The sequence below is a fragment of the Myotis brandtii genome, unplaced genomic scaffold, assembly GCF_000412655.1.
Source record: "Myotis brandtii unplaced genomic scaffold, ASM41265v1 scaffold125, whole genome shotgun sequence".
Classification (NCBI taxonomy): Eukaryota; Metazoa; Chordata; class Mammalia; order Chiroptera; family Vespertilionidae; genus Myotis; species Myotis brandtii.
Genome location: NW_005354385.1, coordinates 3,851,021 through 3,863,470, shown reverse-complemented (window position 1 = coordinate 3,863,470; position 12,450 = coordinate 3,851,021).

The following is a 12,450-nucleotide window of genomic DNA, read 5'->3' as shown; positions in this document are numbered from 1 at the left end:
TTCCTCATAACACTTGAGTTTCCTTTCTCTGCATCTGTCACTAAAGATTAGCCCACAGAAGAGCATGTGTGAACCCTCTTCATGTTAAAGATGAACTTTAAGTTTCAACATTCCCTACAGTTCTGATTTACAGACTGCTGACAGCCCAGCTTTAACGAAGGCCAGCCTTAAGAAACAATTTCCTTCTCTCAGATATGTGGGGTTTTGATATGGTTTTAGGACAGCAGGGAAGAGCTATATTGGGGGTTTTCTTTATCAGCAGTTACTTAATTTAGTAGCACAAAATGCTAACATTGTTTTTCAAAAAGAAATATATATATATCCAAACCTTGGATTCCTAGATCAAAATGAAATATCACTTGGCACTGAGATAAAAGCATGACTTACAATGATAAGACTTTTCTCCAAAGGTTGTGTATTCAGAAAGAGTTGAAAGAGCTATTAGCTATCAGCTCTTATTTTTTCTTTCGGTCCTTAAATTCCAAACTGTAATCCTTAATTTAAAAGTTGGTATGTGCGTAAAGTACTAAATAAAAGCCTCAGATGGTATTAGGTCAACAACCCCTTGAAGCTCTTTCAACTGTCTCATCCACAGCTTTACTTCCCTTTACTGGGTTTTGCAAGGGAAAGAGAAAGGGATGAAATTTCCAATGTCGAGATAAAAGGCACATACCCAAATCTGACAGCAGCCAACCAACTACTATTCCATCTTGGAAATAGACAAGGATTTTTCAGTGCAAGACTCTATACTTTCTCAATACCTTCTGTAGCAAAGGCACCTTACATAGTGAAGACAACTCAGTTTCCTGAACAAGTGACCAGGCAGTTTACTTCAGGAAGCCATCTATGCTCACTCTTTGTCCTCAGCAGAAAAAACCCCACCTGGAGGGTGTGGGAAAGACTCTCAGATGTGTGTTATAATGGAAGAGCATGAGGAGACATTAATTTTATCCCCAGATCAATCAGTTACTAGCTATTTCCATATCTATTAAAAATAGAGAACATGATAGACTCAAATGGAATGATACAAATAAAAGCACTCTACATTTGAATAGAGCCTTATGATTTGCAACATATTTTACTTAATATTGCTCCCCCTGGCCTATATTAAGAACCCATACTTATACTGTCCAACCAGCAAGGACAGAAAATTTCACTGTAGAATCTATCTTCCCATCCTGAATGTTGTTTACTTTTCTCAACTTCATCACAGAATTTAAATCTGGTAGTTGACCTTTTAATGTCAACTACCATTAGACTAAACCATATTCTCCATCCTGGTATACAAATCTTGGAGCAAAACTATCCAAGAGTGTTTCTGAATCCTGTGATAACTTTTAAGAGTTCTACATCCCTTAAGTAGGGGGATCACATAATATATCCTCCGAATTGGGACACTACTGGAAGGGAAAGGGGGATCTTTTTAAGTAATGACTCCAGGAAAACAGTTACAAGAATCACAGGTAGACCTCAAGTTGGGCAGGAGATTCAAGCCTTGAAGGCTATGTGTAAATGAAATCACCTTTTCATTAACCTATTTTGCTGATGCATTACATTTTCTCCAGCTGGTTTTTCAGATGGCAGGTACCAACTGAGCTTTCTCCTATACACCCTCTTCTCTTGTTCAACAAAATAGTCAGTGAACTGGGCAGAAAAACTCAAATCACCTAATCACCTGATGTTTCTATTTAAAGGAACTCTTTATTTGTTGGATTGTTGGTTTTAAAAACACACAAACTATACCAAATGGAAAATGACCTAGAACCAAACACAGCTAACTTTTAAGCAACTATTGTTCCAGTCTGTTTTCAATGTTTCTGACTTTTAATTATAATAGTAATGTATAAATAGGTATTAATATTTTTCTCCCTTTAAAACACTGAAAAATTATAAGGAATGCGAATAATGGCCCAAGAACCTATTAATTTCCAGGCACTTAATATATATTATTGCAGATTCCAAAGTTAGTTCCATTTATACCATATAATATTATTTTTAATAGTTTATGTATTTTCTTTTTGTCTTTTCTCTGCATAGTTTTTGTTTGTTTAATGTAATCATGCCATGTATACCATAGTCGATGTTTATGTGCATTTTCATATATTAATATAAACCTTATAAGGATTGTTTCTTAATAAGAGCAATGCAAGTTTGATGGGGGAAAATCTTCCTCAATCTCCTTTATATCAAGTCCACTCAATCTCTCTTTCAGAGGTAGCCACAGGGAACCCTTTCTTGTGTCTCCTTTAAGACATCTAAGCATCTCAGGCATGTGCATTTGATTGCACTCTATTCCTTTAAACACCATTCCAAGGACCATCCATGCTCACTGTCATCACTCTCGCCTACATTCTCTCCTGAGATCACCCCAATCACACTTTCATTTCTACCACTTCAGCAAGACTGCACTTGTCCAAGTCACCAATGTCCTCCACATTGCCAAATTCCAAAGTCAATTAATTCTAAGACCTCATTTTCCTCAACTTGAAGAACAACTGACATTGGATATTGCATCTTCTTTCTTGAAACACTTTCTTCTCCTGGTTCTTAGGAGGTCACTCTCTGCATTTCAGCCTGATTTAGCCATTCCTTGTGGGTCTCCTTTGATGGCTCTTCCCCGTCTTCCTGACCTCTAAATGTTGGGCAATCCCAACCCTCAGCCTTCTTTCCTTCTCCATCTATACCTACTCCCTAGGCGACCTCATCCAGGCCTGTGCTTTAAATGCCTGCTATATGTTGATGACTCTTAGCCCAGACTGCAGTCCAGACTTCTCCCATGTACTCCAGACCTGTATGTCCACCTTATAGAGGCTCTAACTTAACAGGTAAAAACTGAACTCTTGCGTCTCCTCTCCCAGTTTTCTCCATACCCATAAAAAGCAACTTTATTTTTCTTATTGTTGGGATGGGAGAAAGGGGGGCAGAAACTAACAACAATAAACCTTCTTAATTTCATTCTCCCTCCCTTAATCCCTCCTTCTCATCATCATAAAAGAAAAAAAAATTGATAAATTGAATTTCATCAAAATTAAAATTTCAGTTCCTTGAAAGACATTGTTAGAAAACATAAGCCACAGACTAGAAGGAAATATTTGCAAAGCATGTATCTGATAAAGGACTTGCATCCAGAATATAAGAATGCTCAAAAATAACGAGAAAATAGTCTAACTTTTTAAATGAGTAGATACCTCATCAAAGAAGATATATGAATGGTAAATAGCATATCAGGAGTGTTCAACATCAGTACTCAGTTAGGAAATGCTAATAACCACAATGAGATTAAATGGCTTACATATACAAATGTTGGCGAGGATGTGAGAAACTGAAACTCATACCCTGCTAGTGGACACTTAGAATGGAATAACTTTTTGGAAAACAGTGTGATGGTTTATTAGTTAAACATACAGCTACCTTATGACCCAACCATTGCACTCCTAGGTGTTTACCCAAGAGCAAAGAAAAAATACATCCATACAGATACTTGTATACAAATGTTCATAGTAACTTTATTTGTAATAGCCCAAAGCTATTAACAACCCAAATATCCATCAAGAGGTGAATAGGATACAGAGCTGAGGCATAACCATACAATGGAATGTTATTCAGCAGTAAAATGGAACAATTAATGATATATGCAACCTATATGAATCTCACAATAATAATGCTGAGTAAAAGAAGCCAGATGAAAATGAGTTCATATTGCACTCTTAACATAAACCTCTAGAAAATACAAAGTAATCTCTAGTGGCAGAGGCATATCCCCGCCTGGGGAAGAGGGTGGCACAGAGTGGTGGGAGGTGGGGAGTACCAAGGAGCACAAGGAAGCACTTTGGGGTGAGGAGTGTGTTCATTATCTTCATTATGGTGATAGTTTCACAGATATGTATGTGTCAAACGTAACAAATTGTACACTTTAAGTATATGCGGTTTATTGTAGGTCAATTATATCTCAAAAAAGCCATTTAAAAAAGGATGAGATTGCCCATTTGAGGTTGCCCTCTTGCCAACTTAAATTTTGGCCTCATTGCAAAAATTCTCTTGCAGAGCATTTAGGAACAGACTGACATTGTTAAGCTTAATGCTCTGTGAAATCGTCTAAACTAATTGTTTCAAAGGCCTGTGGCAGCAGTTTTCCGAGATTATATCAGAGGGCACTTTTTGTCTTTGTGTAAACATAAACTAAGGCTGCCACTGGATACCAAAGAATGCCTTTACTGCAGTAATCTCAGCCACGTGCATACCGACAGCTGAATGTGTTATTTCACCCGAAGATGTCTGAGAACAATGTCCTTAGTTCCCTGTGTCCTGTGTTACTTTACATGGTGGTTCCTGCAGGGATTTCTACAAGGGAGATAGCAAATCTGAATCACTGGTGGAGTGTGTGTGTGTGTGTGTGTGTGTGTGTGTGTGTGTGTGTGTGGAGGAGGGTACTCCTGTATGAGAGAGACTGAGAGAGAATGAAGGAGACAGACACACACAGAGGGACATATGAAGGGAGACCTTGAGTCAAGTATCAATAGATGTGTTCCCCTTCTGGAACTTTCTGGCTTTAATCCAGCCATTTCTTCCCTACAGAAAAAAAACATGGAGTCAATTGTTTGACTTCTAAATAGCTGTCGTCTCTCCTATATCTTCTTGCCCCACCTTCAGGAATGCAGGGAGTCCACAATTTCTCCGCCTTCATCTCTGGAAGAAGTACACACAAACACAGGGACACACGTGCACACATGCACGTTGGAACCCAAATCCCTCCAACAACAGTGCAAATGTTCCTTTTTGTTCTCTTCTTAGCAGAAGTTACCAAAAACCTGCATTCCTGTGAAGGCCTCTCTTCCTCAAACAATTCCACAATTTCATCTTACATTTGGTCCCTTTACACTAAAAAGTGTTTCCTTAATGCAGTCTGAGCCAGTGACAACTTGAATTTGACTGAAAGAGTGAATAAATCAACTCATCTCTTTTATACAGTTATATTTTAAATGTTACTTCACTGCTTTGAATAGAAAATCAGTATCCCTTGGCAAAGGCAGAAGATAATTTCAAACATAAATACAATGAGCACTAAAAATGTCAGGAAATGCCTGCAATCATTCCCTGCAGAAACCTCGGGGTCTCAGTCAGTTCTCTCTTTGGGGCTGATGTGGCTGACAAAGGCATCTCTAGCACTTGCTGATATCTCATTTTAACAAACTGATACTTGCTTCTTTTTTTAATTTATTGATTGATTTTGGAGAGAGAAAGAGAAAGAGAGAAACATTGACTTTGCTGTTCCACTTAATTATGCATTCATTGGTTGATTTTTGTATGTGCCCTGACTGGGTATCAAATCCACAACCTTGGTGTACGGGGATGATGCTCTAACCAACTGAGCTACCTGGCCAGGGCTGATACTTTCTTCTTGACTAATGAGTAGGACTGAAAGAGTTGAAAGGGAACAACTTCATACCTGTGTTGTGTGTGTCCCTGAACTCACCTTGTGCCAGGCAGTCCCTGCCCTCTGAGATCTCTGAGAGCCCATCCCCTGAGCCAGGAGGCCAAAGTGGACTCAGAGTTCACATACAAGTATGGCCTACTCTGAGGACCTGGGGGAAGCATGAGAGCCTCTATTAGCCCATATGGCACCTTTGGGGAAATTAGGCAAAGGCCCCCACTCTGGAGATGGGAGCTACATGTGTGCAGGGCTTGGTGAGGGGACGGTGTCTGTATGAGTATTTGAAGAGGCGTCCCTCTGTCCAGGCCAACGTAGCCTTCTGCCAGACAGACAACGGGTTGGATTTTGGCCCCACTCAACCCCCTGGCTTGGTGCCCTTGTGCAGTGAACAATAAGCACAACTGTATTCGAGGATTTGCCAAGGACTACCTGAGCCTTGGCATTTCCACTAGTTAGTACCAAATTCATAATCCAGTGGCTGACCTTCTAGGGCTATCTTTGCCGCCCCTCCCCCCACCCCCCACCCCATTCTCAGCTCCTTTTAATGTCTAGCCTTTGGGCTGTGCGGTGGCTTGGGAGTACCTCCATGAGGAAATATGTTGCAGAAAACAGAAGCACTAACAGTTCCCTGGAGGGTTCCAGATTGCCTTTGGTTTTGTCATCACCGCAGCCCTGAACCCACCGCTGCTACACCTGGGGCTGGCTCTGGCCGAGAAGCACCCTACTGAGGGGGCTGGCCTGCGGTCAGTCCTGTTGGTACTGGATAGCTGAGTAATTAGTCGAGTTTGGAGGCATGCCCCTTTTGCCAAAGGCACGCACTAATGAGCATCAAGTGCAGGTAACTTATTGAAAACAGCAGAACTGAGGACAAGAGGGTCTATTGTTTAAGCACATGGGTTCTAACTGTCTGAAGACACAGCTCTCCCTGCAAGATTTGAACTCTGACAAGGGTTAGTTCAAGCAACATGAGTGGCGATTAAAAATGCCACAAAGAGCTGGGCAGCAGGGCGGGGGCCTGGGTTCGTATTAGCGCAAACGGAGCAGATTTCTATTTGTTTTGCTCTTTGTGCTTCAAATTCTGGGTGACTCACAGCCTAGTCTACATGACAATTTTTAAAGGAGAATTCTCAATGTTAGTAATTTCAAGGATGGATTCATTTAAGCTTTTACAATAGTTACACAAAGCCACATTTTAAAAGTCCATATGAATAAAACAGACTTGGTTCATAAAGCCTTCGGGGGAGGGTAGTGAGGAGGAACCGAAACTTTCCAAGAAGGAATATTGGCCCTTTAGCTCTCTTTGAAGGTGAGCCTCTACTAGGTCCTCTAGTCCAGTCCAAGGACCCTCTGCCCGTTGGTGACAGAGCAGGGGGCTGGGGGAAGACCCACTGCATTTGAACATAAATTTCTGGAGAAAGAAGTGCAGAAGGCAATCTAGCAAAACCACAAGTGGTAAGCTGGCATCCATGTGTCAATGCCAACTGACCAGCAGTGACTGCTTGACACTGAGTCAAGAAACATTTTGGGGTCACACCCAGACTCAAAGGAAAAGGAGCTAGAACTGTAGAATGGTTTTAAAACACAGTGTGATCCAGTTTAGTTATCACGGACTCCACCACTCCCTGTCCCTCCCCAGCAATCCCCGGCAGACATCAATAATCGATCTTTTCCTAACAGGAAGTAAGTTGGTATAAAATGGTCCTCTTTAGAACAAAAGTGTGAAATTCCTCAGACTGAACAGAATGAGGACACACGGCTCCTTGGGAACAGCGGAGGGGCCACTGCTGCTGAGAACAGCTCTGTGCAGCCTGTGTGAGTCTAGGACCATGGTCGGCAAACTGCGGCTCGCGAGCCACATGCGGCTCTTTGGCCCCTTGAGTGTGGCTCTGCCTAAGCCTTAGGAGTTCCCTAATTAAGTTAATAACAATGTACCTAGCTATATAGTTTAAGTTTAAAAAATTTGGCTCTCAAAAGAAATTTCAATCGTTGTACTGTTGATATTTGGCTCTGTTGACTAATGAGTTTGCCGACCACTAGCTAGGAAATGACTTCTGACCAAAGCCCTTGGCCACCTACTTATTAAACACAACACTGCTGTGCCAACAAACTTACAAGTGGTCTAACCTTAGGCTAGGCAAGCAGGCGTGGTCTCACCTTGAGGGCCTACTCTCCTTTCAGTCTTCGGGAAATGGGGTTTTAGAAGGCCCTAGGTTTAAGACTTGCCTTCCTGAGGACGGGCCATTGTAAAAGGAGGCATTCAGTCCTGGACTCGCATTCTCCTGGTCACGGAGCTTTGGAGAACTCTGAGAAGCCTGGGGTGGGGCTAGCTCCATCCTGGTGACCAGGATTGACTTCATTATTCAGCGATACGGTATTCAACAGTCAGAGTTGTATTGGGTTCCAAGCTTGGGGGATCTTGCAACATGGACTGCCTGCTGCTGGCACTCCTGGAATCCTACCATGAGAGTCATCAGGCAGCTCAGAGACCCACTCTGGCCCCTGAAGAAACAGATGAAAGAGAAGCGCTTCTGTCCCTCTGAAGGGCTTTCTATACCTGCCCGCCCTAGTCCAGTGGACCACAACGGCAAAGCTTTCTTATAGATTTCACTACAGTATAGGCAGCCCACCTTCAAACACTCAGCTCACATGCATGGACCTGGAGAGTATTATGCTAAGCAAAATAAGCTAGTCAGAAAAAGATAAGTATCAAATGATCTCACTCATATGTGGAATCTAATGAACAAAATAAACTGATGAATGATAATAAAAAATATGTATGGTTTTTTAATGGAACAGACTGATGAATTTCAGAGGGAAGGCGGGGGTGGGTGGGTGGTCAGTGATTAACCAGGGAATTTATATGCATATATGGACACAGACAATGGAGTGGTGAAGGCCTGGGAGGGGTGGGTGTCGGGTGGAGGGCATCAATGGGGAAAAAATGGGGGGACGTCTGTAATTCTTTCCACAATAAAGAAAAAATGGGCGGAAAAAACTCAGCTCATCACCAGTTGTATACGAGGGACATTAATGGTCACTGGACAACAGGAAACATTCGCTTATGCAGTTGTTTTGGCAGCCAGTCAGGAATGCAGGAGGCGTTCGGTCACTGCTGTGACAGCTCGCTGTGTGGGAAAGGCATTTGGGAGTCTTGTAAAAGCGCAGGACGTGGCGGTGCATCACAGTCCCGTCATCTCACATCTGTCTGAACTTCCCACTGTTAAAGCAGTACGGCAAATCTGTGTCTATATCTGTAACATCAAAGTCACAAAGCACTCATAGAGTAGATAAGCTGAACTTACAGAAGCAACACAAAAAGCAAACCCATTTTTAAATCTCTATGGTCATGTGCTACATAACTCATACAGGACAACTGATTTTGACCACGTGGATCCAAAACAGGTCAGAACATAACAGTTAAGATAACCTCAGAAAATTTAAGTCTCAGGAATTCACAATGAAACTCAGGATGTACCCACATTGGCACCCATTCACAAAGGAAATAATTCAGGGAGAGCACTGGGGACTGGGTCTTTTAACTCCTAGGATTTTCCATCACTCTAACTCCCTCAAAAGGCAAACAGACAGCAAAGTTATAATAAGCAAGCAATTATTTACAATTTTCATTTGCAAGATCTTTAAAAAACACTTTCCTCAAAGTAATCAAAAGTGCAATATTTGACCCAATGACTTTTAAAATTTATACTCCCTTCTATTTCCTCATTAAATAAGTCTTGTGTCTGTGCATTAAAAATCATGTAGGGTACATGATGGAAGGACCAAATAGCCCCAAAAAACTGCTGATGTTTAGATTCAAGCCCACGTGTATTTTTCACTGACAGAACAGCCATTGACTTTTCCCAAAGTCAGTAAAACAACCTAATTTACTTAAGAGGCTTGTTTTATTGCCTACTCTAACTCATATAAATCTCTGATGATATCTAAACCAAAAACTCTGCCTCCTCCTTTAACAGTTGTTCTCAGTTACACTGAAACTACCTTCTGCAAGAAGGTAAAGGGTCCTAGAACTTATGAACACGTCACAGCCCTGGGAATGAAAGACTCACTCACTGCCCAGCTGAGATTGTTAGGGTCTGGTAGCCCCCAAAGGAGGCGATGCAACCTGGGTTGCCACGTTAGCAAATAAAAATACAGGAGGCTCGGTTCAATTTGAATTTCAACAAATAATGTTTTACTCATTGCTTATATGGCAACCCTACCTCCCTCCACAATGAGTTCTTGTGTATGGTTTGCACAAGAAGGGACTCCTTTCTAACATCCTGTTGAGACTGCAACTTTTGCAGATATAAAATTAAAGAACAGCCTGGCTGGTGGGACTCAGGGGTTGAGCGTCCACCCAGGAACCAGGAGGTCACAGTTCGATTCCCAGTCAGGGACATGCCAGGGTTGCAGGCTCAATCCCCAGTAGGGGGCATGCAGGAGGCAGCCCATGACGACGATTCTCTCTCATCATTGATATCTCTCTCTCTCTCTCTCTCTCTCTCTCTCGCTCTCTCTCTCTCTCTCTCTCCATCCCTCTCTCTCTAAAATCAATAAAAAAAATTTTGTGAAGAACAGTGCCTACATATACACCATGTCTGTGAAGCCTTCATACTTTAAGGACTTTCAGAGTGGCTGTGCCCTGTTCTGCTAGTTCAGAGAGGCTTCCTTTGGGGGGGAAGGAAGCGGGGAGCACAGGGACAATGATGCACAGTGCCACCAGAGCAGCGTGCCTACAAACCTTCCTCCTCTTCCGCAGTAATGCACATGGTCCCATGGCACTGCATAGATGATAATGATAATTATTATTATGTGTTGCTATTTTTGAGCACCTGTTTACTAATTGCCAGACATTAAATTGTCAAGCAGGTTTGGCTGGCTCCCACTGAGGATGGAGATTAGCTCCACATTTTGAAATCTGGCTCAAAAATACTCCTATGAAAATAACTGGAGTTTTAAAGGTTCTCTTCCCACTTAAAAACTAATCATCTTTGCTTCAGACCAGAAGAAAGCAGCTGATCTTAGTCATCAGCTCTAACACATTCCGCTCACTCCTTTCTCCTTTTGATGGAACCTTATCCACCTCAACTAACGAATCCCTCAGTCAGCAGGAACTCGCCATCTTTTCTCACCTGCAGAAAATAAGTTTAGGAAAATAAACAACTTAAGAAGAAGAAAAAATTAACCACCCAGAGATGGCTGAGAGGTTTAATGATTGCCTGCAAAGCAGCACCCTTTCACGACATCTTTAAGACTAATTTTCATAATTACTTACTGATTGAAACTGGGACTTGCAACAGGCTAAACTCATTTCCATATTAATATTAAGTAATGATTAACACAGCTCAGGACCCAAGCTCAATATCTGAAAGCATGGACTAAGTGGAAATAAAGATATTTAACCCATAAGGGTAAATTTGCTACTTGTCTCTCAAATGATTTTCCGTTCATTAACCGGCATACAACAAACTTACTGACATTGGCTCCATGATAGCTCACAAAGGGAATTCTGGCCGTTACCAGGGGCCCCAGCAGACACAAGACCTCCTCAGACTTGACTCCCTACTTCCCATTTTTCTCTCCCTGACCTCCTCCAGTCTGATGGCTTCAACACCAGAGAGCAATAGTTAACCAGATCAGCTAAGAGTAAATGATTTTTATTGTTCTACTCAAGTGCCTACAAACCACTAAGCACTGCTGTGCTTCAACAAACTCCCATGGGGGGGTGGGGGGAGCCCAGCTAGATACACTAATTTTCACCTCGAGAACAAAATGTCTTCATCTGGGAGCATGGTATCACGTGGGACGGCATGCCATCCTTTGAAAAAGAGAAAAGTCCTTTCAACTTTTGTCTTTATTTTATCACACCAGCTATGGTGTCCATGCTATAATCCTTTAAAACAAAATTTCCTAAACATTGTCACACAAGCCAGAACAACGACATAAATGTTAATAATTTTTTATCGCTTTGATAGCTATTTTTGGTGCCCTTCCTCCTTAAAAGTCCTTTGACAAGTGACTAAGCAAAGAGGCAACAATATGGTGGTGGTTTGAAGCCCCTTGTAACAACTAACAAGTTAGTTGTTATTTACTGACAAGGATCAGACATGAACACAGGAATTGGAAATGGTGCTTACATTCTTATTGTCTACATGTGTGGTTTTGTTCTAAATAACTTAAGTTTAAAGTAAAATCTAATTTTTTCATTCTTCTTTACAAAATGGAATCCATCTGAGAGTTAATGAATGCTGTCAGCAATTCCAGTCTTATAGGAAATGCGTAATTACTCTCCTGGCTCTAGTAAGACACCATATCCCGAACTTAATCCCAAGTGGTTAACCCCAGGGGAACAGCCTCCTAACTATTCATTTCCACCTGCCTGGGGTTCAGTAGCATCTTTCAGACAATCCTTTGACTATTTGGTTCAGCAAGTCTAATTATGATCTTCCCATGCCAAAATATGTCTCCAAGATTATATCATGTCCCTGGGATTCCATAAGTGAAGTTACAAGGCTTTATTCAATTTTCCTTATGCGAACAAAAATCCAATCATTCCTATGGCAAAAGTTCATTTACATTTATTTAGTGAAATCATAGCTGGTATTCAAATCCTTGCTTGAGCATTTAAAAAGAAAGGAAAAAACGATTTATACTCTATGTACTATTTATCATGTCTGTTCATTCACTCACAGGGATCAAAAACAATTAAATCAGTATCAAAAATTAAATAGATAATTATTTTCTTATTTGCTGGAGGAAATTTTCTCATTCATTATACATGTTTATTTTACCCATTTATTGCTCCACCATCTATACTGACTCCACAATACCAAAGTTATATTCCAGTAGAATACATCAGAAACAAAAAGTCAAGAAAACTCTTGTTCAATTATAATTAGAAACACAAAGATGATGTAAAAGAGTCTCAAAGTGATCGAGAAGAATCACAGATGAAAGAGAAGTTTATCACCAAACTAGTGGAGCTGGGAGTAAGTGTGAGAAAATAACTTAGTGACCAT